The 25,980-nt window shown below is 39.3% G+C and overlaps 1 long non-coding RNA gene across 7 annotated transcripts in view; it reads left to right on the top strand.

Moving 5' to 3' along the window:
- The first annotated feature begins 7,595 nt into the window (after positions 1–7,595).
- LOC147999408 (uncharacterized) overlaps positions 7,596–25,980 on the top strand; it is a 101,803-nt gene continuing 83,418 nt past the window's right edge. For 3 of the 7 annotated variants that reach the window (XR_015644072.1, XR_015644074.1, XR_015644071.1), the window contains exons 1-2: positions 7,596–7,762; positions 21,951–22,126. This is a non-coding gene — a long non-coding RNA (uncharacterized LOC147999408). Of the gene's footprint in view, positions 7,763–18,742; positions 18,855–21,805; positions 22,127–25,980 lie in introns of those variants that run through there. The other 4 variants (XR_015644073.1, XR_015644069.1, XR_015644068.1 and 1 more) reach the window with 2 other exon arrangements.

Here is a 25,980-nt window from a genome sequence, read left to right as displayed (position 1 = left end):
CCATGGGAAGTGGCACTGTGAGGAGGCGTTGCCTTGTTGGGGGTAGTGCATCACCGTGGTTGGGACTTTGAGGTCCTTTGCTCAAGTTCCTCCCAGTGCAGAGGGCCTTTCTGGCAGCCTTTGGGTTAAGGATGAAGAACCCTCAGCTCCTTCTTCAGCACTGTGTCTACCTGCACGCTGCCATGCTTCCTGCCATGATGAAATGGACTGAACCTCTGAACTGAAAGCCAGTCCTAATTAAATATTTTTCTTTATACGAGTTACCTTGGTCAAGGTGTCTCTTCACAGCAATAAAATCTAAGAAAATATAATATCCTTCCTCATGTTGTTATAGAAATGATAGAGATCGCAGGTACCCTTGATTCCACTCCTTTTGTATTATGCAGGGAAAACTGAATGTCAGTGTTAGTAAAAGCTCCTTGTCTTGGAGCTAGTCTCTTAGTTCTTAATCAAGAAAAATAACCAATGAAAAAACACAAAAGATGCCAAATGAGTGTCAAGGAACCTTAAGGCACAGGGTTGGGTTTTTTTTTTTTTTTGATTGTTTGTTTGTTTTACCTTTTTGTTCCCTAGGCAAAGATTAATTTGATCTCGTGTTCATGTTTCTAAGTGAATTATAGTGGGCATGATTGGGTCTGCTCAGATTGTAACTACCAGTCCTCCTATAAATTAAGAATCTAGTTGAGACACATCTGACAAAATAATTTGAGGGAATTTGGGGAGTTCTTATAGATGGTTCAATGTGCATAGTTTCTGGAAAGCCTTATTTTAAAAAAAAAGTTTTGTTTTTGTTTTGTTTTGATTTGATTTTTTTTATAACCCAATCAAATACTTCCAAGGAAGAAAAGAAAAAAATGAAACAAAACAGTTTGGGAGCTACCCAACAACACCTTGATGAATCAGCGTTTGGATTTCAGTTCCTTGGTTCACCAATTAGGAAGAGTTTATTGTAATAGTGAGACACCTTTTAGAGCTGATGAACCACTCTGCCAGGGCATGTGGAGGTCTTGTTTTTCTTGGGCCTATAGCAATAACTGCTTAGACAGCGGGCTTGTCTTGCACCTAACATCCATCAATACAACCATTCTGACACTGATAAAGTTATGACAGGGACCATTTCCTCGGTATAAATTATTGCCCATTCCTGCCCATCTCCATGCTTTTGAAACTCCTAGTAGCCATCATTTAATGACTGTGAATTTTTAATTTTCTTTTACTTTTAGTTATATATTTGCCTGTATGCCTGGGGCGGGGTTGGGGTGGGGTGGGGTGGGGTATGTGCTGGAAGCATCAAATGGCCAGAAGCTGGCATACAGGTACTGCAAGTCACCCAGCTTGAGTGTTAGGAATCGAACATTGGTAACCTGGAAACAAAGTACGAGCTCTTAACCGCAGAGCCATTTCCCCAGCACTGTGCATTATAATGTATTTTTAAGAAACTGCCAAATTGTTTCACAGAGTTACTGTGACATTTTAATTCTCAGAATGCAGAAGTGCCCCAGGTTCACAAGCAATTGGCGTCGTCTCTGCTCCCTATTTGAGCCACTAGTGGGCATTTAGTGATGTCTCACTGTGATTTTTATTTGAATTTTGCTAGTGGTGCATGGGATTGAAGACTTTTTCATGTCCTCTTTTCCCATCTGTACTGCTAGACGAGATGTCTCTTCGTGACTTTTACCCAGTCTTTACTCAGTTATCTGATGCAACCCCATCGAGTTAGTCGGCTGTGCACAATGACTCGGTTAGCTTTAATCATCACTTTGACACAGCCAAGAGTCACTGAGAAGGAAGTCTCTACCGAGTCATTACACGTATCAGTCTGAGGACATGTCTGTGAGAGACTGTCTTGATTGATAACTGATGTAATTGGCAAGGCTGACTGTGGGTAGCAGCATCCACGAGCAGGTGGTCCTACACTGCCATAAGGAAAACAGTGAAGCATGATCCTCAGAGCAAGCCAAGAAGCACAATTCCTCTACAGTCTCTGCATCAAGCTCCCGCTTGATTGAGTTTCTGCCCAGAATTTTCTCAGTGATGGACTGTGGTCTGGAAGTATGAGCCAAATAAACCTTTTCCTCACCTAAGCTGCTTTGGGTCCAATTTGTTTTATCATGGCACCAACAATGAAAGTGGAACGTGTACCAACTGGAGAAAGACAAATACTGCATCATTCCATTTGTATAAGGCATTTAAATCAATAAAACTCATAGAATTACTGTAGAAATGGAGGCTCACGGGAGTGGGGGGGAGAAGGGAGCTAGGAATCTATACCAAAATGCAGTTTTAATTGAGTAAGATACAGGGTACAGAAGGTCTAGCAATGCCCTGCGGGTAGCATTATTCGTACTGTCAGCTGTGATGTGGTGCCCACCTCAGCAGTGAGTAAATGTAATGTTCAGTGTTCATAGCACAATGAAAAAGGAGATAGTAAGACTTTACCTTGGGGAAGTCTTTCAATTGAGTTGGCATGATTCCCATCAATAAGGCATTTCCATATGAAAAAATATACTGGCCAAGTAATTTTTTAAAGATTAAACTTTATACCCGTGAATTTATAATTTGTGAGCCTAGCAAAAGAACACAAATGGCATGTGTCTAAATAAATAAATTATACTGGGCATGTATCTGTTGTATCATGTATCATGTTGTATCTGCTTGGATTATCACTCCTTTAGTCTGAGCTCTGATTAAAGGGGTCACTTTAAAAAGAAGCTTTTATTCAGTTTACCCCGAAGCCAAGCAGACCATGGAGAGAAGAGGCAAGATGAACACTAAAGAAAAGGCCTAAGATGATTATTAGAATAAGAGAAAATAAAATTAATCCTCAGAATTTGTCTACATGTATTTCACACAGCTCCCAGGTTTGCCCTCGTGTTTCTGTACACTTTAAGGAATGGCTGCTATGTATTTGAATGTGCTAGTGTAGGTTTGGGAGAGCTAAAGTAGAAATTATCAAACAAGGCGATTAAAACTTTGCAGAAAAGAATTGGTATTCAGCACTGATCACCAACAAGCCCGTGGAGGGACCAGGTAAGGACACAGTGAGATGGACCTGTTCTCTACGGGGACATGGAGATTGGCACTTTGTTACATGGGAAAGAAAGATAAAACATTGCCCTAAAGTTTTAAGAAATTGAGGGATCTTGTGTTATAGCCCTTTTTCTTTTTAACTGACATAATTATAGTTATGTTATGTTATGTCACGGCATGGCGTGGCATGGCATAGCATGGCATGTTGTTATTAAAAATAACAACTTGTGGTTCAGTCACCTTGCTCAGCACTCAGGTGCTAGGGGAGGAGGAACACCCTTATAGAAGATGGGGAGGGGGATGGGATAGGGGGCTTATGGATGGGAAACCGGAAAAAGGAATAACATTTAAAATGTAAATAAAAATATCCAAAAACAACTTGAACCACATATTTCTATTAAACAACCAAAGAAACTACAACAAAGCCAGAAGCCCCTCTCCAAGGTCATGACACTGAAGTAGCTGCCCTTTTCCTTTCTGAATTTAAGATTAAGAAGGAATGTTCATGGCAAATTTCAAGCTCTTTTCACAGATTCAAGATTTTTAACTTTTAATAAAAGTTTAAAATTTTCAGCCCCTGTTTCCTGTTCTCTCTTGATTTGAGTTTCAAGTCAAATGTTTCTTTCTTTTCTTTTTTTTTTTTTAACTAATCAGTACCTGGATTTTGATTGTCCCTGTTAAATATCCTGGTCTGATTATCATCTAAAATTAAGAGAGGAGCTGTTGCTAATCACTATTAACATAAGAGGCTCCTGAGAAAATATTCAGTGCTCACCTGTGAACAAGGAGATGGCTGCTGGTCCCTAAAAGCAGATACAAAGTAGCACAAATGTAATTACAAAAAGAAAGTCTTGTTTTTAATATTGCTAGCTCACACCCAGGTATTGTTCTCTGACTCATAGTTCAGGGGCAGTAAAATCTTTTTGTCAGTTTATTGCAATTCAGTTCAGTGTTTTGAGATTTTATCAAGTACTCAAGGCCAACAGTATCAGATAAGCAACATTATAAAATTTCCTTCAATAGGTCATACTTCGGAGGGAGGGGCGGGGTAAAACTACACCCTGATGTTGGATTTCATCTAGTTTCCACTTATCCAAGAGCACTAACTAAATGTTGTTCTCATTTGTCAGATATCATCTGGGTGCATCACACAGGGGAAGCCAGCATCCACTGGAACACTGGGATATGGAAGCCGTAGATGGAGAGATAGCTCAGTCAGAGAATTGCTTGCAGGTAGAGCTAGCTATCGCTGTGGTGCCTAAAACATGGACATTTATATCATCAGTGGAGACATGCTGAAATGTTTCCTAACTGAAAACCAAAAATGATTGGTGTGCAACAGGGCAACCAAACTTATCATTAGGAACTGTGCTTTTTAAATAACAGAGTTTGTTAGTACAGCCTCTAGACAGATATAAACATTTATCTTTAGGTATGTGCTCTATGGCCAGATGACCATGAGAATGAATGGAACTGATGGGGTGGGAAGGATGGGGATATCTCCAGGATGAGACAGAGACCTGGGATAAGAGAGGTACCTAAGAATCAGGCTGTTGGGTGGGATCAACAGTGAAGTTCATTTGCTACTGAACTTGAGAACGTGAGATAGAGCCCCCAGGACCAAAAGAGTGGAAGAAAGTACTAACTGGTTAACTGGTCTCAACACATGAACATACAAGCGGGCGTGCGTGTGTGTGTGAGTGTGAGTGTCTATGTGTGTGAGAGTGTGTGTGTATGTGTGTCTGTACGTGTCTGTGTGTGATTGTGTGTGAATGTGTGTATGTGTGTATGTGTGTGTTTGTGTGTGTACGTGTGTGAATGTGTGTGTATGTGTGTGTGAGTGTGTGTGTCTGTGAGTGTGTGTATGTGTGTGTATGTGTGGGTGTACATGTGTGTATGTGTGTGTGAGTGTGTGCTTATGTGTGTATGTGTGTATGTGTGTGTGAGTGTGTGTGTCTGTGAGTGTGTGTGTATGTGTGTGTATGTGTGGGTGTACATGTGTGTATGTGTGTGTGAGTGTGTGCTTATGTGTGTATGTGTGTGTTTGTGTGTGTACGTGTATGTGTACGTGTGTGTGTATGTTTATGTATGTGTGTGGGTATGTGTGTGTATGTGTTTCTGTATGTGTTTGTGTGAGTGTGTGTGTGAGTGTGTGTGTATGTGTGTGCATATGTGTGTGTATGTGTGTATATGTGTGTATGTGTGTGTGAGTGTGTATATGTGTGTGTTAGTGTGTGTGTACATCTCTGTCTGTGTGTCTGTGTGAGTGTGTACGTGTGTGTATGTGTGTGTGCGTGTGTCTGTGTATGTGTGTGTATGTGTATGTATGTGTGTATACTTGAGTGTGTGTGTGAACGTGAGTGTGGGTGTGAGAGTGTGTGAGTGTGCGTGTGAGTGTATGTGTGTGTTTACATGTGTGTGTGAGTGTGTGTGTATGTGTGGGTGTAGGTGTGTGTATGTGTATTTGTATGTGTCTATGTGTGTGTTACGTGTATATATATGTGAGTGAGTGTGTGTGTTTGTGTGTGTTTGAATATGTGTGTACGTGTGTATGTGTTTTGTACGAGTGTATGTGTGTGTGAGTTGGTGTGTATGTGTGTGCATGTGTGTTTGTGTTTGTGTGTGTGAATGTGTGTGTACGTGTGTGTATGTGTGTGTGAGTGTCTGTATGTGTATGTGTGTGTATGTGTTTGTGTACGTGTGTGTGAGTTTGTGTGTGTGTGTGTCTGTGTACATCTCTGTGTGTGTCTCTGTGAGTGTGTGTGTGTACGTGTATGTATGTGTGTGTGAGTGTGTGTATGTGTGTATGTGTGTGTACATGAGTGTGTGTGTATGTGTGTGTACATGAGTGTGTGTATGTGTGTGTATGTGTGTATGTGTGTGTACGTGTGTGTACATGTGTGTACATGTGTGTTTACGTGTGTGTGTGTGAGTGTGTGTATGTGTGTGTATGTGTGTGTATGAGTATTTGTAGGTGTGTGTATTTGTGGGTGTGTGTGTTTGTGTGTGTGAGTGTGTGTGACTGTGTGTGTATGTTTCTGTATGTGTGAGTGTACGTGTGTGTATGTGTGTGTGTCAGGTTGTGTGTATGTGTGTGTGTATGTGTGTGTGAGTGTGCCTGTTTGAATTTGTGTGTATGTGTGTGTATGTGTATGTGAGTGTTTGTGTGTATGTGTGTGTATTTGTGTGTGTTTGTATGTGTGTGTGTACGTGTGTGTATGCGTGTGTGTTCGTGTGTGTATGTGTGTGTGAGTGTGTGAGTATGAGTGTGTTTGAGTATGAGTGTGTGTGAGTGTGCACGTGTGTATATGTGTGTGTATGTGTGTACGTGTGTGTGTGTGTGTGGGTGTATGTGTGTGTGTTTGTGTGTATGTGTGTATGTGTGTATGTGTGTATGTGTGTGAGGGTGTGAGGGTGTGTATGTGTGTGTATGTGTCTGTGTGTGTATGTGTGTGTACATGTGTGTATGTGTGTGAGTGTGTGTGTATTTTTGTGTGTTTCTGTGTGTGTACATCTGTGTGTGTCTCTGTGTGTGTGAGTGTGTGTGTACTTGTGTGCATGTGTGTGTGAGTGTGTGTCTGTGTATGTGTGTGTATGTGTATGTATGTGTGTATACATGAGTGTGTGTGGATGTGAGTGTGTGTGAGAGTGTGTGAGTGTGCGTGTGTGTATATGTGCGTATGTGTGTGTACGTGTGTTTACGTGTGTGTGTGAGTGTGTATGTGTGTATGTGTATTTGTACGTGTGTGTGTACGTGTGTATATTTGTGTGTGAGTGTGTGTTTGTGTGTGTGAATGCGTGTGTGTACATGTGTGTATGTGTGTGTGTATATGTGTGTGTGAGTGTGTGTGTTTGTATGTTTGTGTGTGTTTGTGTGTATGTGTGTGTATGTGTGTTTCTCAGTTTGTGTATGTGTGTGTGTGAGTGTGTGTATGTGTGTGTGTGTGTTTGTGTGTGTGAGCTCTTCATCTTCATCTAAAGATGCAAGTAGAAGACTGACTTCCAGGAAGCTAGGGCGATGGTCTCCAAACCCACCCCCACAGTGACACACTTCCTCCAACAAGGCCACACCCTCTAATAGTGACATTCCCTGGATCAAGCATATGCAAACCATCACAGACTACAACAGACTTATAGAACTACTTTGAGAACTTATAAAAATAGTTATTTAGTTTTTTCCAATAAATTAAGTATTTTTAAGATTCTGCTAAATAGACATTTGCACTAACACTTCAGTGAAATAAAAGAGTACATGTTTTCACGGGGACATATCACACTCCTTTTTCTAGTTAAATTCAAGAGATTTGTGCTACTTTAAGGCAATGAAGTGTAATAAAAATAATTCTTCTGTGGGATAAGAATTATAGGTTCATAAAATTTAATTTCTGCCAAATAACATTGCAATGAATTGGATGTTTGTATCCTCTCAAAATTTATGGATTGGAATCTAATTCCCTATGTGAAATTATCTGAATGAGGGACTATAAGGAAGTAATTAAGCCATGGTGACGCCTTTATGAATGGGATCAGTTTATTATTAAAAGAACAGAGAGCTGGCTTGCCCCCCTTCCATGTTGAAAGGATACACTTTGCAGTGTGCAACTGGGAAATACATTGGGAGAACTTTACTGCACCAGCACAGACTTCCAAGTATCAGCTTTCCAAACCTGGGCATAAATGTCACGGAATCAATGACACTTAGTTCTAGGATTCCCTGTTGAGACGAATGAAGGTTAGTATAGTTTAATAAAGGGTGTGTGTGTGTGTTTGTGTTTGTGTGTGTGTGTGTGTGTGTGTGTGTGTGTGTGTCTGTGAACACTGGTACTCATGGAGGCCAGAGATCAACAACTTTGGGTACTGTTCCTCGGGCACTGTCTATGCTTTTTTTCTTCTTCTATTTTAGATATGGTCTTTCACTTGTCCAGAACTTGTAAGCCAGCTTAGGTGGCTGCTCAGAGAACCTCAACATCCCTCTGCCTCTGCTTCCTCGATATTAAAATTATAATTGTGTGCATGCCACCACCCTCTCCTTTGTGTTTAAATGGTGATTTCTTTTACCATCTTTTATTAACTTTTCTTTTCCACCTACTGTCCTTGTTTTGTACGTTTTGCTGTTGTCCATGCTTCTATGTACTCGCATGTTCGGAGATGACCTGTAAGTTTACATGAAAGCACAAATGGGCTCCTGAGGGTTTCGCTTTGCTCAGAGCCCTGCTTTCCTATACTGAAGATACACAAAGCAAAACTGGCGCGGAGTATAGACTTCCAGGGTCTGGACGGTGATGGCATACTTTCCAGTCCTCCTTTAGGAAGGTGCTTTAAACTCGCTCATGCTTCTAGCAAGGACATTGGCAGCCTGTTTCTACCCAGCAAAGCCTACTCACAACAGAGCAGAGACTTTCTATTGGAAGTTAGCCATATAGATACCCTCCAATTCCACTCCCAACTACAATTATCCAAACTTCAGATTCCCAGAAGTAAAGCTGGGGTTCATAGCAAATCAGTGTCCTTACAAATAGTTCAGACAGGCTACTGCTGCTGCACGGTCAGGGTTCTGTGCTTCAGGAAAGCCAAACAGTTTATAAATTAATCATGAAAGGAGTATTCCAAAACCAAGATACCTAGATGCCAGCCAAGGCCAGTCTTTGCCTGAGGCAGACCTTGCACAGAAATGTGATAACTAAGAAACATTAGGCCTTCTAATATTAACTCCTTGGTATAACATACTATCTTTCCTGTGTAAAACTAATTATAAAGTCTGCAATATCTATTGGGTATGTGCTTTCAAATATACATTTGAGATATGGATGAGTGAGACTTTGTGAAATTAATTTTTCAGGATGATATCTGAAATGGAATCAATTTTACCCCTTCAAATTCAGTTCCCCCAGCAAAAAAATCAGGTTCCTAAATTCAATCTTGACCTTCAGACCATAATTAATTAATATTATTATCTTTGGTTTCACAGATTGTTTCTAAACATCATAGAAGCCTGCAAACTTAGTGAAAATGACATTTAACTTTATAATATTTTGGAGTGGCTATGCCTTGATATCTACTAATGAACACTTTATTTCTGCACATGTCACTGTGACATAACAAGGCATAGAGCCTGCGGAATGCATTCCCACAGTGTCTATAGTGTGCCAAAGTGTTGTGTAAGGCAGAGTTGTCATTTACCTGATTTGCATTTCCTGCTGGAAAGCAAAACTGAGCATTTGAACTAAAATTCTTGACTAAGGTAGATGGGAATAATTCTGCATGAAAAATAATGTCAGACAAATACAACCAGGAGAAGGGTTGCTTGTTTGGTTGTTTTATTTTTGACAAATAGAAGAACTTTTTCCCAAAGGAAAAGTGCCAAGTTGTTTCAGAATACAGATGGCAATCATAGGTGACGGAAGTTGACTGAATATAGGAAGTTAGTTAAGTTTTGAGGAAAATGTACTTTGCCTAAAGTTATAACCCTTCAAAGGAAGAGTCTTCAAAGACATGCTGGGGAGTTCAGGAATAGGTCTGATGAGTTTATTTATGCAGAGGGAAAAAAGGGGTGTGAGAGTCCTTCCCTACAGATCAAATTGACACAACACCAGAATTTGGTGTATTCTCTTTACAAAATAAAAATTGACAATTTGGTTCTGGAACTCAGTTTCTCTGAATGGGAAATGATAAAGAGGCCTAATAGTTGTGTAAATTTACAAGCATCAAAAATCAAGGTCACTTTAGGTCTCCTTGCTTTGTGATTCTCTTTAAGAAGAACAGAGACAGAAGTTACTTACGAAAGAGCTGAGGTCTCTTACACCTAGGTTACTTGAACAACAGCTACTTTAGGCTATTGTCAGCACAAGTTTTGGCATTAATTGATAGTAAGTCTACAACCAGGTATTTTCCCAGATATTTATGCTAACCTTGTAGTCAAATAAATAATCCCCTCTGTAGCTCTTTTGATGTTGGCCTCTTATGACCAGATTCTATACTCAGGACATAGCTTTTTAAGATAATTTTTATACTTCAATGATGTTTCAGTTTTCTAGAAGTCCCGGGATACTTACAAAGAGTGTCCTTTCATCTTACGAAGCAGGAAGCGTACTAGTAATTAGGTTGTTTGATATGCTCAAATTTTCTTAATTAGTTCAGCACTATTGAAAAAGCTGTCAAATTGAGAGAACCTAACACTCCTAAAATTAGTTTTATATGTGACCATGCAATTAATACAAGTGCATTTCAGAGATTATCCCTAATCAAGAGAGAGATAGAAGGCTCCAGGATTGAAGCAATGTCCTCATCATTTATATTTCTTAGCAATAGTGGAAACATGGATTGAGTCCTTACTATATCATTACTTATCATAAGGTAGTAAAGTAATAATCACCATTTAGATTTATGATCAGGAGTAGTTATACTACCCTTTCTTGTCTGCTTAAAGATTCATGATTATTTACAGCTTAGACATTTGTTTGGGGGGAGCTGAAGAGACCACTCAGAGGTTAAGGGTACTTAGAGGTTAAAAATACTGAGTGCTTCTACATAGGATCAGAGCTAGGTTCCTGTGTACTCCACAGGGACCCATGCTAAGGGCACGCATATGTGCACACACAAAGAGACATGTTGTCAAAGACACACACTTGCAGTGTATTTTAACAGTGACTAAAGGAGTGGTTGTCAACCGTCCTAATGCCGTGACTCTTGAATACAGATCCTCATTTGTGGTGAACCCCAGCCATAAGATTATTTTCACTGCTACTTCATAACTGTGATTTTACTTCTATTATGAATCATAATGTAAATATCTGACTTGCAAGATATATGTGACACCTACCCCATGAATGGGTTGTTCGACCTTCCCCAAAGGGGTCACAACCTACAGGTTAAGAAAAGCTGGATTAGACTCACTACTAGTGCTTCAAGCCACAGACTTGGATTAAAGTTTCTAAGAAGGACTATACCAGAAAACCAATTATGGACCTGCAAACTGGTTTTAGCCAAGAATCAGACAACTTACAAAAGGTGAGCTCAAACTGCTGACTGGGTTCTAATGTCAAAGAAATGGGTTAGAAGTGAGTTACTGATGAGGAAAATTTAATAACACCCATTTGCTCTGGAGTGCTGTTGCCAGGTCTCTTCAATGTGCTGTTTTCCTGTAGGTCTATCTGTAAATTGTTTACTTTGCTCACAGACACATTTGCAAAACTAAAATGGTATTCTTAAGATTTGTTTTTCTCTGATATCTCATGGAATAGACAAATTACGAATCTCTTATTTTTCTGGCAATATATACAATATGCATGGTTTACTCAGAATCTATCTTTCTGTCTTGGTGTAAGAGGAGAATGTGGATGGGAGGGAAGGAAAGTGGGACTGTACTGACAAACTATGGTGATGGCGAAGACAGGATGAAAACTGTTGTGCATCACACAGTGCCTGAAGAGTGCAAAGATCAGTGTGAAAATCCAAGACTCTTTGCTATGCACAAAAGAGAAAAGTTCGCAGAGAATGGCTGCTCATGAACAGCATGGAGAAACCAAACGTTGATCTCAAGTTCACTGCCAAGTCAGCCAGTATCTGAGGACAGAAAGAGGAAACTCGAGAAAGCAATAGAAAAAGAACAGTATACAAGAATAAACAGAAGACTATGTGAAGGTAAAGTTCATGCCACCCAAACCTGGTAGCCTGATTTGCCCACCTAGAGCCAAGCATGGCAGTACACATCTGAAATCCCACTGCTCATATGATAAGATGGGTGGCAGAAATGGAAAATCCTGGAAGCTCCTGGCTAGCTCTTGTAGAATATGCAGTGACAAACAAGAGATCCCGTAAAATAAGGTGGAAGTAATTCCTAACATCTGAGGTTTGTCATCTGGTCTCTACATATATGCCGTGGGACACCCACACACACACACACACACTCACACACACACACACACACACGCACACACACACACACACACACACTACATGAATATGTGTTCTTGGCACTGAACTTGGGTCCTTTGAAAGAACATCACTGAACCATCTCTCTAAACCCTAGGAGTGTCACATCTTTCCAGACGTCAGGGTCCTCCTGAGAGCTCATTAACAGAGACATGGACTTCAAACAGTATTTGGCAAAGATAATTCTTGTTAGATTCCTAACAGAGAGAAAAAAGAGAAAATGATTCAGGCTTTTCAAAGCCCAACCCTGTATTTTTGATGAACTATCCATGTGCAATTTAATTCTCTGTATGTGTGAGTCACTTGCACTGGCAGAAGGATAATGCCAGCTATTTTTGTAACAAACAAAATGATGTGAGATGATGTTCATAATCACAAGCAAACCATGGTCATGCCTATCTCAGACTCTGAAAATAAGCACAAAGGTGTTTCTTTGCCTTTCAAGATCAAGTGGTACATTCTCGAATAGCCAGCAAAATATCACAGTACTGTGAAAGGTACGTGAGGTTCATTTATTCTTCCCAAAGTTAAATCCACATACTGTGCAATCATGCACTTATTGTAACAAGATTCTAACCAATGATACCTATTCAGGATGCAAATAATTGACCCCTGAGAACAAAGGTTGCTATTCTTTTGCCCTACAGGACATGTTTCAGTTGGGTTCTAAGTTAACACCTAGTTTCCAGATGCCTTCCTGAACTGGCTTTGTGTTCTTTTTTTTCTTTTTTTTTCTTTTTTTGGATATTTTTTTAATTTACATTTTAAATGTTATCCCCTTTCCCTGTCTCCCCTCCAGAAATCTACTATACCATTCCCCCTTCCCCTGCTTCTTTAAGGGTGCTCCCCAACCCACCTACACCTCCCTCCCACCACCACTCCCTCCCACCTTCCCGCCCTGACATTCTCATACTCTGGGGAATCAAGCTAGACAGGACCAAGGGCCTCTCCTCCCACTGATGCCCAAGGCAATCCTCTGCTACACATGTAGCTGGAGCCCTAGGTCTTGGGATGGTGGTTTAGTCTCTGGGAGCTGTGGGGAGTCTGGTTGGTTGATATTGCTGTTCTTCTTATGGGTTGCCGACCCCTTCAGCTCCTTCAGTCCTTGCTGTAACTCCACTATTGGAGATCGAGTTTTCAGTTGAATGGTGGGCTGGGAGCACCTGACTCTCTGACTGCCATTTTAACCAGCACCATTTGTTGAAAATGCTGTCTTTTGTCCATTGGATATTTTTAGCTCCTTTGTCAAAGATCAAGTGACCATGGGCATGTGGGTTTATTTCTGAGTTTTCAATTCAATTCTATTCTATTGACCTACCTGCCTGTCTCTGTACCAATACCATTCAGTTTTTTTTATCACTTTTATTCTGTAATACAGCTGAGGTTAGGGATGATGATTCTCCCCCAAGTTCTTTTATTTTTGAGAATAGTTTTTGCTAGCCTGTTTTTTTTTATTCCAAATGAATTTGCAAATTGCTCTTTCCAACTCTGTGAAGAATTCAGTTGGTATGTTGATGGGGATAGCATTGAATTTGTAGATTGCTTTCAGCAAAATGGCCATTTTTATTATATTAATCATGTCACTCCATGAATATGAGACATCTTTCCATCCTCTGAGATTTTCTCTAATTTTTTTCTTCAGAGACATGAAGTTCTTGTCATACAGATCTTTCACTTGCTTGATTACAGTCACACCAAGGTATTTTATATTATTTGTGACTATTGTGAAGTTGTCATTTCCCTAATTTCTTTCTCAGCCTATTTATCCTTTGAGTAGAGGAAGGTTACTGGTTTGTTTGGGTTAATTTTATATCCAGCCACTTTGCTGAAGTTGTTTATCAGGTTTAGGTGGTCTCTGGTGGAATTTTGGGGGTCACTTAAGTACACTATCTTATCATCTGCAAATAGTAATATTTTGACTTCTTCCTTTCCAATTTTTATCCCTTTGACCTCCTTTTGTTTTCTAATTGCTCTGGCTAGGACTTCAAGTACAATATTGAGTAGGTATGGAGAGCATGTGCAGACTTGTCTAGTCTCTGATTTTAGTGAGATGGCTTCAAGTTTCCCTCCATTTAGTTTGATGTTGGCTACTGATTTGCTGTACATTTCTTTTAATATGTTTAGCTATGTGCCTTGAATTCCTGATGTTTCCAAGATTTTACTATGAAGCAGTATTGAATTTTGTCAAATGCTTTCTCAGCATCTAATGAGATGATCATGGTGTTTGAGTTTGTTTATATAGTGTATTACATTGATGAATTTCTATATATTGAACAATCCTGCATCCCTGGAATGACGACTACTTGGTCATGATGGATGATCTTTTTGATGTATTCTTGGATTTGGTTTACAAGAATCTTACTGAGTATTTTTTGCATCACTATTCATAAGGGAAATTGGTCTGTTCTCTTCCTTTATTGGGTCCATGTATGGTTTAGGTGGAAGTGTAATTGTGGCTTTATACAAAGAATTGAGTAGTGTTCCTTTTGTTTGTATTTTGTGGAATAATTTGAAGAGTATTAGTATTAGGTCTTCTAGGAAAATCAAATAGGATTCAGCAATAAGCCCATTTGGTCCTATGCTTCTTTTTAGTTGGGAGACTTTCAATGACTGCTTCTATTTCTTTAGGAGTTATGGGACTGCTTAGCTGGTTTATCTCATCCTTATTTAACGTACATGGTATCTGACTAGAAAATTGCACATTTTATACAGATTTTGATTTCTTGAATTTCCTCAGTTTCTCTTTTTAGGTCTCCCTTTTTATTTCTAATTTTGTTAATTTGGATATCTCCTGTGCCCTCTGCTTAGTCTTGCTAAGGGTTTATCTATCTTGTTGATTTTCTCAAAGAACCAGCTCCTGGGTTTGTTGATTCTTTGTATAGCTCTTTTTGTTTCTACTTGGTTGACTTCAGCCCTGAGTTTGATACTTTCTTGCCATCTACTCCTCTTGGGTGTATTTGCTTCTTGTTGTTCTAGAGCTTTCAGGTGTGCTGTCAAGCTGTTAGTGTATGCTCTCTCCAGTTTCTTTTCAGAAGCACTCAGAGCTATGAGTTTTTCTCTTACCACTGTTTTCACTGTGTCCCATAAGTTTGGGTATGTTGTGCCTTCATTTTCATTAAATTCTAAAAAGTCTTTAATTTTTTCTTTATTTCTTCCTTGACCAAGTTACCATTGAGTAGAACGTTGTTCAGCCTCCATGTGTATGTGGGGTTTCAGTCTTTTTTTTGTTATTGAAACCTAGCTTTAGTCCATGGTGATCTGGGAGGAGGCATGGCATTATTTCAATCTTCTTGTATCTGTTGAGGCCTGTTTCGTGACCAATTATATGGTCAGTTGTGGAGAAGGTATCATGTGGTGTTCAGAAAAAGTTATATTCTTTTGTTTAGGATGAAATGTTCTATAGAGATCTGTCAAATCCATTTGGTTCATAACTTCTTTTAGTTTCACTGGGTCTCTGTTTAGCTTCTGTTTCCATGATCTGTCCAATGATGAGAGTGGGGTGTTGAATTCCTCCAATGTGTACTTTGAAGTTTAGTAAGGTTTCTTTTATGAATGTAGGTGTCTTTGCATTTAGAGCATATGTATTCAGAATTGAGAGTTCCTCTTGGTGGATTTTTCCTTTGACGAGTATGAAGTGTTCTTCCATATCTTTTTTGATAACTTTTGGTTGAAAGTCTATTTTAATCAATATTATTATTGCTATTCCAGCTTGTTTCTTGGGACCATTTGCTTGGAAAGTTTTTTCCCAGCCTTTTACAGTGAGGTTGTATCTGTCTTTGTCACTAAGATGTGTTTCCTGTATGCAGCAAAATTCTGGGTCCTGTTTATGTATCCAGTCTGTTTGTCTATGTCTTTTTACTGGAGAATTGAGTCTATTGATTTTGAGAGATTTTAGGCACTAATGATTGTTGTTTCCTATTACTTCTGTTGTCAGTGGTAGAGTCATGTTTGTGTGGCTTTTGGGTTAGTTGAAAGAAGATTACTTCTTTGCTTTTTCTAGGGTATCTTTTCCCTCCTTGTCTTGGAGTTTCCTGTCTATTATCCTTTGTAGGGCTGGATTTGTGGAAATATATTGTGTAAATTTGGTTTTGTCCTGGAATATTTTGATTTCTCAATCTATGTTTATTGAGAGTTTTGCTGGATATAGTAGCCTGAGCTGGCGTTTTTGTTCTCAGCGTCAGTATGACATCTGCCAAGGATCTTCTGACTTTCATATTCTCTGTTGAGAAGTCTGGTGTAATTCTGTCTTTATATGTTACTTGACCTTTTTCCCTTACTGCTTTTAATATTTCTTCCTTGTTTAGTGAATTTGGTGTTTTGACTGTTATATGACAGGAGGAATTTTTTTTCTGTTCCAATGTATTTGGAGTTTTGTAGACTTCTTGCATGTTTATGGACATCTCTTTTTTTGGTTAGGGAAGTTTTCTATAATTTTGTTGAAAGTATTTATTTGCCCTTTAAGTTGGAAATCTTCCCTCTCTTTTATATCTATTATCCTTAGATTTGATCTTCTCATTGTGTCCTGGATTTCCTGGATGTTTTAGCTTAGGATAATTTTGCATTTTTCATTTTCTTTGACTCTTCTATCAATGTTTTCTATGGTATCTTCTGCCCCTGAGATTCTCTCTTCTATCTTTTGTGTTCTGTTGGCGATGCTTGCATCTGTGACTCCTGATCTCTTTCCTAGGTTTTCAATCTTCATGGTTATCTCCGTTTTTTATTTTTTTATTGTTTCTATTTCCATTTTTATATCATGGATGTCTTTGTTCAATTCCTTCACCTGTTTGGTTGTATTTTCCTATAATTCTTTAAGGGTGTGTGTGTGTGTGTGTGTGTGTGTGTGTGTGTATTTCCTTCTTAAGGGCTTCCATCTGTTTACCTGTGTTGTCCTTTATTTCTTTAAGGGAGTTATTTATGTTCTTCTTAAAATCCTCTAACACCATCATGAAATGTGTTTTTAAATCAGAGTCTTGCTTTTCTGGTGTGATGGGATATCCAGGACTTGCTGTGTTGGGAGAATTGGGTTCTGATAATGCCAAGTGGCCTTGGTTCCTGGTGCTTAGGTTCTTGCACTTGCCTCTCACCATCTGGTTATCTCTGATGTTAGCTGCTCTTGCTTGCTCTGACAGTGGTTTGCCCTTCTTGTAAGTCTGTGTATCAACACTCCTGGGAGACCAGCTTTCTCTCTCTCTCTCTCTCCTAGTGGGATCTTGATACAGAGAGCTCTCGCACAAGGGTCACCTCCAGTTGCAGACAGAAAACAGAAAGATTCTGTCCCAGACTTCTCCTCAGTTCCTCTTTGTGTTCTTCATGACACTTTTTCACTTGGCATGCCCACATTGCTTTTCATTCATTATCAAGTTAACTATATTTTTGATGTTTTGCCCTTCATATTTAATGCATAACTTTGTTTTTCAATGTATGCTTTGAAAGATCATGTTAATATGGCAAACTAAACAATCAGATGCAGGTATTAGTCCCTAGTTACCATGTCACCACATCTCCTTTTTAAATAGTATCTCAAGCTCATATTTGAGAAAGGGACTGTTCTGTACCTTTATTTTCCATCAGTAAATAGACATCAGCAATTACTGAAGTAGGCAAACACACTGTTCATGATCATATTTGACATTTAGACAAATCAGTGTCTATTGGTTGCCTCCAAGTTTCTCCACTCTATTGCCAATAACACTATCATCAAGTAAAGTAATTCTGCACATTCCATGTCATCTCAGTCTCCCCCAAATGCTGTTGGACTTAAGGTATTTGCTCATTCTCTCATGAAGATTTTTGTGCTATTTCTGTTCTTCTTACAGTGACTATTACTTATATCCATGTCCAATACTTATAGTGGATCTTCTGATACATTTAAAGTATTGTGATTTTATAAGTAGGAGAAATAAAGTTTGAAGTTTCAAATATTTTCTAAATTCCTTGGAGTTTTCTATCAGTAATGCTCTTTCCAAGTTGCTTACAGTGAATACTACAGATCCTGCTGCAGTTCTCAACCTGTGGGCCATGACTCTTTTGGGGTCCTATATCACATATTGACATTACAAGTCAGAACAGTAACAAAATCAGTTATGGGGTAGCATTATGTTTCTCTCCTTGAGGGTCTTCTGTCTACTTTAATTCTTTTAGGTCTCTTCAACTTAAAAACACCCCAGATTTGAGCCTCCTTCTCAGCACACTCCCATTCTTATATTTTTGGTTGTGAGCCTAGCCTTTAACGGCTGAGCCATCTCTCCAGCCCAGCACACTCCCATTCTTGATGTGCCCCTTTCTGACTCACTCTAGGGGCTTTTTTCCTCCCTTCCTGTACTTGCATGAATACTGTCGACAGCTATATCTTCTCACAGGCTTACAGTATTTTATTTTTCCTTCCTGGTATAAAACAAAGTAACTGAATTATTAAAATATCTAACTGTGTTCTCTGTTTCTGTGTCCCCTGCCTCTGACTTTGTCTTTATCTCACATTTACAGTTAAACTTAAACAGAAGTCAGATAATTTAATAATCATTTTCAAAGCGTCCATCTCCAGGCTCTTGCGTTTACTGTGCCCTCTGCCTGGCTACTCTTCCTCTGTGGGACCATCATTTGCTTTCTTATATCTTCGTGAGTTTTAATACCATTGCTTCAGAAAGTTGCTATCTCCCCTCGTCAGTCCATGCAAAAGTATCTCCCTTGCAAGTCTTTGTATTCAGCCTGTTTATCATCCTCTAAAAGCATTGTAGATTTAATTTCTTCCATTGTTGACCAAATGTTCTTACTTTCATGTAAGCTCCAGATTTGAACTTTTGGATTTTTGGATGATTTCAACACTGATGTGTCCAGTTCATGAGAAAACTTATTGCATCAACCAATCAATTACAAATTGGCAAATTACCATCACTGTAAGTTTGAATTAAGTTATATTTATTGCCCATTTGATAAAAGGCAATCTAAAAATGCAATTCAAAATTAATTCAACATTTGTACTTAACACAATATTTAATCCAGGTTGTGTTGGTTCTCTTTACATATAGATCAGTCACAAAGACTTTTTAACACGTAAAATCTTAACTAGGATGGCCAGCCCATGTTTCAGACTTTCACTACACCCATCGAGCATTTGGTCTATTAGAACAGTGCTTGTGTAACTCAGATTCTTTCTGTAAACACTGTCTCTGTGCTGGCATTCACCTTAATGTCCTTGGTCTTCAAGAAAATGCTTTGCAGACACTAAGTTGCAGTCCCTAATGGTTTCTCAAGAGTTCTTTTCTCCTAGAACATAAGGAGGAACAAATAAGCATAATTTTTATCTAAAGATAACTAGTAATCATGAGCGTATTATTGTATTATTGTTAAATTTTATGACAAATATATGTGCACACACACTCAGACACACACACATATATGCCTTACACTATAATATATAATATGTAATGTGTAGTGTGTAATATATATTATATAATATATAATATATAGTATAATTATATAATATATATAATTTCTAGTTGATTTTGAAACCTGAACTACCAGATATTTTTCAAAACTTTTCCCCACTCATCAGGAAATATTTTACTTACATTTAGAAAAAAATGTTATACATAGAAAATAGTCAATGACTGCCATGGAATATTACAGACTATTATTAAAGGACCTGATAAAAGGATTTGTTTTTCTCTTTGGGACACTAATTATCATTGTCTAAAAATGGCAAATATGATCTCCTAAGGACACACAATGGCACACGCTCTTCCAACATTAGCTCCATTGGGTTGCAGTCACAAGCTTCACAGTGCAAAGGTGACTTGAAGTTGCGTAGTTCAATTTTGACTGCTTGAATTAGATGGATTAAGTGGTTCTGTCAGTTTGTACCAAGATGACACAAAGCAAAGTGACAACTGGAAAGGGATGTCACCCAAATAGCTCATCTTTGGAGAAGAGCTGTGATGCCCTGCATTCTCTTTTTAAGCTTTGTCCCTGTCTGAGAGCAGCGAGAGGCCAAGGAACAATTCATCATACATTGTATTCCTGTCAAAAGAAAGCTTCATTCCCTTGACGCCTCCACCCAGCCTGCAGTTTATATAATGTTGTTTACTTCCTCCCCTAGAAATGTCAAGAATCAAAGCCACTGTGTAAGAAAATTGTAGGAGAGTAAGAGAAAGGTAGTGTTAGAAAACTGTGGTAATGAGCAGAGCAGGGAAGATGAACACACACATATGTTTTTATTTGTAAAGTTATATTTGTGTGAGTGTAGTATGTTAACCTATATGCATGGGTGAGCATGTGTGTGAGTGTAGTGTGTGAGTACAGAGTGTATAATGTGAGTGTAGTGTGTGTGAGTGTAGTGTGTGTGAGTATAGTGTGTATAATATGAGTGTAGTGTGTGTGGGTGTAGTGTGTGTAGTATGTGTGAGTGGAGTGTGTGTGAGTACAGAGTGTATAATGTGAGTGTAGTGTGTGTGAGTGTAATGTGTGAGTGTAGTGTGTAAGTATAGTGTATGTGTGAGTGTAGTGTATGTGAGTATAGTGTGTGCTGTTGGTGGTTGTTCTGATGATATATATCTATATATATATATATATAGATATATATATATATACACTAAATTCTGAACCGCCAAATCTGATTGCTCCAAGACAAATGAATTCTCACATACACAAGCCTTTGTTGTATAAAACTTGCTCCCTAATTTCAAGTTATTGGTTAAATCAAATTGGCTACAGCCAATGACTGGGGAGAATAGAGGCATGCAGCACTTCAAATACCAGACTGGAGTTAGCAGGTAGAGACAATGAGAAGGAGAGAAGGAGAGGAAGAAGGAGGAGGAAGAAGACAGAACGAGAGGTCTCCATTAGATGTAGTGAACCAGGACACACACCTGAGTGAAATGCCCTTGAGGACAGACTGATGGAGCAGAAATAACCAGGGAGAGACTCAAACAGCAAGTATTTAGGGAGCACAGCTGGGGAAGTAGCCAGTCTAGCATTAAAAATTAGATAGGGGTAATTGTGCTGAAGCTGAATAAATAAATCTTAGCCTCGATCTCATTCATTTATAAGCTAGCTGGGCATAGAAATAAAAACATTGATTTACTGTATGAACCTAGGCGTATTCCTGTGTTCAGAGGTGTGCCTACACATATGTGTTTTTGTGTATGGAGGTCTGAGTTTTGTGTGAGTGTATTGTGTAACCTTGTGTATTGTGTTCACAGTGTGCATGTGCATGTGCGTGCCTGAGGTTGGAGTTGGAAATGTTCCTATATTGCTCTTCTTTCTTATTCTTGGTGGCTTCCTGTTGAACTTGATGAAGAGGATGCCATGAACATTCTCTCTTTGCTCCTTTCTTCTTTCAGACCTCAAATTCCCATGATTTATCAAAAAGAGCAGCTGGGTGTCCCATAGTTTCTAGCTTGCATGCTCACTATTTCACTTTGTGAAACATTTTTAAAAATTATAATAAAACCTTTGTATATTTAATTATCATGTATTAATCACACATTATAGCACTTTTATACACATCAACACTATATTTTTGTTCATAGTCACCCTGATACTCTCTCTTGTCTATTTCTCACCTCCATTAATTCCCTTCTTCTATCCTATTTTCATGCCTTTTCTTGGAGATTAGGAGTTACTAGCCAGCTGCCTTGGGGTTGGCTGTGAAGTCCAGTCCATGGGGGATAATTCACACCTGTTTCTGATTGGCCCTGGTGGCCATTCATGGGAGATAATTCACAACTGCTACCAAGGCTCGTGGCTAAGGAAGTCAACAGCCTTTGTCATAAACCCTGCTGTTGTTTTATGAAATGGATGTGGTACCTTCCAAAATCACCTTCTAAATATAGGTTTATGTCCACAGACCAGCGCTCTTAGCTTCGGGCAGAGAAATATCTACTTGAAGCAGTTAACAGTGACTACTGACACTCATAACTGGTCAAAAAACAGGGACTGAATAATTTTTGATGCCTAGCCATCCATGAGACATGGACATCCTCACTCCACAGCTCAGAGAACACCACAGGAGAAGAGTGGAAAGAAGGCGTGGGACACTGACTTTCAGACACGACATGGCTGCTGCACTCCAGAATTCATGGCCACTGTGATTACCTGAGTAAGATCTACCTACACAGTATTGGGTCATCAACACCCTTGCCTGGGAGGAGGAGACAACATTTGAAAGGTGAGTGAAAGACATTTTCTTCAATGCCAGAGCTACTAGGAAGACACATATATATGCTCCTATGGATAGCTCCTACCTACTCTCCCATTTTAATGTTTAGATGCTTTCAACTTTCAGACTTTCTTCTCTAGGTACCCATGTCAAGTTCTCCTGAGAATATAGGAATGTTCTGTCTTCATCTTTCTATCCTTAGACAGAGGAGGTTCCTGGTCATTTTAAACCTATGTAAATTATTGTAACTCATTTTATTCTCATTTAAATTGTGTTTCATTACCTGTCCCTTATCAAGCCACTGTTTATAAGCTCCCGAGAGCAGAAACTGGGTAATAGTCAACTTTAGAGTATGTCCTTAGCACACTCTATAGCACTATTATTTACTATTTGTCTATACATTGAATAAATGTGCCTTTCATTTTCTTTTGGTTTCAGCTATATGTAATATACATGGGATAGATTTTAAAAGTTAAATACTTACTGTAGTTTAGGAACTACAATAAGTTTGACAGCTTCACAAAGAGCTGAGGACCCTGCTCCTGAGTGCTTCCTAATAAGACTGTTTGCTGCTGGAGACCCTGCAGAGTTTCTGCAGCACGAGCAAATCTCTAGGTTTAGGTGTTCCCAAGGTAGGTCTGGAGACCACAACTTCAGTCAGTCATAATGTGGTCTTTGGAAGTTGCTTGTTTGCTTGAAGAATCACACTGCCAGCTTCGACTCGAATCCATTAAGAATATTTCTCCTGAGTGTTTTTTAATGAAAAACTGTCCTGATGCCAACAACCTTGTCATGTGATTGATGCTGAAACACAGAGCTCCTGTGGCCATCAGAACCACCATTGCCAAGGTCTGCACTTGGGACGGTCACTCATTTGGGCCTGAAATGTAACTTCAAAGTCACAAAGTGGACAGATGACAAGAGTAGACTATACTGAGCTAATTCTCCAGGGCCTCCCGTGGCCCCAAGAAAATCTCCTGGCAAACAGCAGTTTGTGTGCTAATTGGACTTTTGGAGTTTGTGTGCTAACTGGACTTTTGGACTTGAAGTATGAATGTCTGAGAGCTCTTTTCAGTTTGAAAGCTTCTAATGTTAAGGAAAAAAAATACCCTGGTAGATAACATCTTTTGTCTTCAGTCTGTACCTTCGGGGTTGCTCAGCCTGCACTTTCTGCATTGCTCTTATCTTGTTTCTGCTTCGCTATTTGGTAACCTTTGTAGACTAACGCACAAGGAGAACTTTTGTCCCCATGATTTAAGTATAAGCCCAGGTGAGACAAACTCTGCGTGTTTGATCATATTACTAAATTTATGAGGCTCTTTGGATTCCTTTGTTTATTGTTTTCTAACTTTCTCCTCCCATTCATTTATGCAATTGCCCATTAATCTAAATTAAATTTCTGTGCCAGGCATATACAAAGATGAATTGGCTTCTCAGAGCATAAGAAAATTTTAATCTACAAGAAAAGAGCCACATGGAGAAATGAGTGCAATGTTATAGGTACTCTGATCTAAGTAATTATTATAAAAAAGAGAGTACAAAGAACATTTTAATCAGGTTGAGCTGGATTGAAGTCAGAAACTCTTCCTAGAGGATGACATATACGTTGACCCTTAAACCCTGAATGCAGGTTTATTGAGCAAAACATGGGCAAAGGTCATTCTGGTTGACGTCAGCACATGTCATGAGACTTAGTAAGTGTGCAGGAGAGGTGTCAAGGTACATGTCTGGGTCATTCACACTTGATATACTGCTTTCCATCACTCCTTAAAGCAACTCTATATTCGCTTTCAGATCCTTACTGTCTGTGTCTCCTATTCCCATGGTGTTGTATTAATCAATTCAAACTTTCCCATATCATCATGTCCTTTAGTTCTCTTTATCATGAAAAATGTTGTCTTCTTATTGTCTCTCCTTCTGATCTCCATGCTATTGTAGAGGTATGGTTCTGATGCTTTGATTTAATCCGGAATCTGTGTTTACTGACACTGAAGGTCCTTGCCTCCAATCGGTTTTTGATCTATCAATAAAGATGTCAGTGACCAATGGTTGGGTGGAAAGAAAGAGGTGAGACTTCCAGGTTCCTGCAGTGAGGAGAGAGGAGAAGGCAGAAAGAGGAGATCAAGAGACTTGGAAGAGAGAGATAGAACTCAGAGCTGTAGGGGAGAACTTCCAAAATGTAGGGAGAAAATGAAAGTGGCCCATGGAAGGGCAGCCCAAAAGAATCTCAGGCAGCAAGACCAATGGGCTTCACAGAAGGTAACTGGGCAATTAATTTGAGGGAATATTTATAGAAGTATTGAGCAAGGAGTAAAGGTAAGGGCATGCTTGCTGTGGAAGGCTTAACCGTCAGAGTCCTCAAGGCAGGTTCAAAATGAGCTAATGTGTGTATGTGTGTCTTTTACCTGGGGATCTGAGACAGCACCTCTGCAGATGTGTGCCTGCCACTCTCCAGGAACTTAAAGTGGTGTAGCAAAACATGCCGTGATCTTCTTGATTATAGACATAATGGAAGGACACAGACTCCATAATTCATCCCATGCCCATTGGCCACATACTGATCTTCCTTCATGCACTAGGTGCTTTGTTTCCAAAACTTTCAAATGTCAGGCGCTTCCTTACCTGATTAGACGATGAGGGCCTTCCACTTCTGCACCACATGGCTCCGTTATGTGATTGTACTTCATTCTGTAACATTTGTATTTTCTACTTCTGTTTTCTAAAGATTCCCTTGTTCTACAGATATTTATGTCCTTAGATAATTTGATAGTCAACTTTAATTACCAATGTGACATAATCCAGAATCCCCAGAAAAAATAAACACCATTCTTTGGGCAAAGGCAGGCTGGACAGAGAGCTGAGCAGTAACCAGCACACGTGTTTATGTCTCTCTGTTCTGGACTGTGGATACGTGTGCCTAACTGATGGATGTTTCTGCTACCTTGAAATACTACCTACACTGGGTAGTAAACTGATTCTACCTGAGTTGCTCTTGGTAAAGGTATTTTATCATATTGACAGAAATGAACCTAGGACAATAATCAATGAACTTTCAATGGATCTTACTTAATCTATATCCTGGTACCACGGTGTGCTCACGTCTGAGTGACATCACACCTAAGTTAGCATTATCTTGGAGTAAGGGAGTAGAGTGGACATCAGCAGGACTTGTTATTGTGAAAATAATTGATATGAAGCTTGTTTCTGCTGGATTGTTTGTGGGACATTCTAGGAAAGTGACAAGGCAGGAATCCACTAAGAGGAACCCAATCTACGGCTACAGAAGGCAAGGAATCCTTGCATCATTCACAGGACAGAAGCCAGGGAAGTAGGCTTTTCTCTCAGAGGCATTAGAAACAAAGAAAGGCCCCTTCGATTGCTAGTGTGGAGAAGTGGAGAAATGCCCTCAGGGAGTAGAAGGATGTGTGCAGAGGAAACTTACAGATTGTGGTTCAGGAAAGAAAGAGATGCTTTGCCTTCCAAATTGTGATTTAAAGGAAATTTAACTCCTCTCTATTTATTTTAAGATTCACTGTGTCATTTATGCATGCACCTGTGTGTGTGTGTGTGTGTGTGTGTGTGTGTGTGTGTGTACACGCATGCGCGCGCATGTGCATGCAATTGCCTTCTGAGAGTTGAAGCTGGAGTTACAAACAGTGGTGAACAAGCTGGGTTGGGTGTTTGGGACTGACCTGGAGTCTGCCACAAGCAGCATGTGCTTTACCACTGTGCTTCCTCTGAGACCCGAACAGCGATTTGTCTATCAAAGACTCTCTAGATGGGAAACTCTAATTAATAGCTTGAGAGGGCATTGGAGATTTATCCTTAATTATTTTTTTTTTATATTTCCTTGACCATATGTC

This window comes from Rattus norvegicus, chromosome 19 (assembly GCF_021556685.1).
Source record: "Rattus norvegicus strain SHRSP/BbbUtx chromosome 19, alternate assembly SHRSP_T2T, whole genome shotgun sequence".
NCBI lineage: Eukaryota > Metazoa > Chordata > Mammalia > Rodentia > Muridae > Rattus > Rattus norvegicus.
This window is presented reverse-complemented; position numbering and strand designations above follow the sequence as displayed.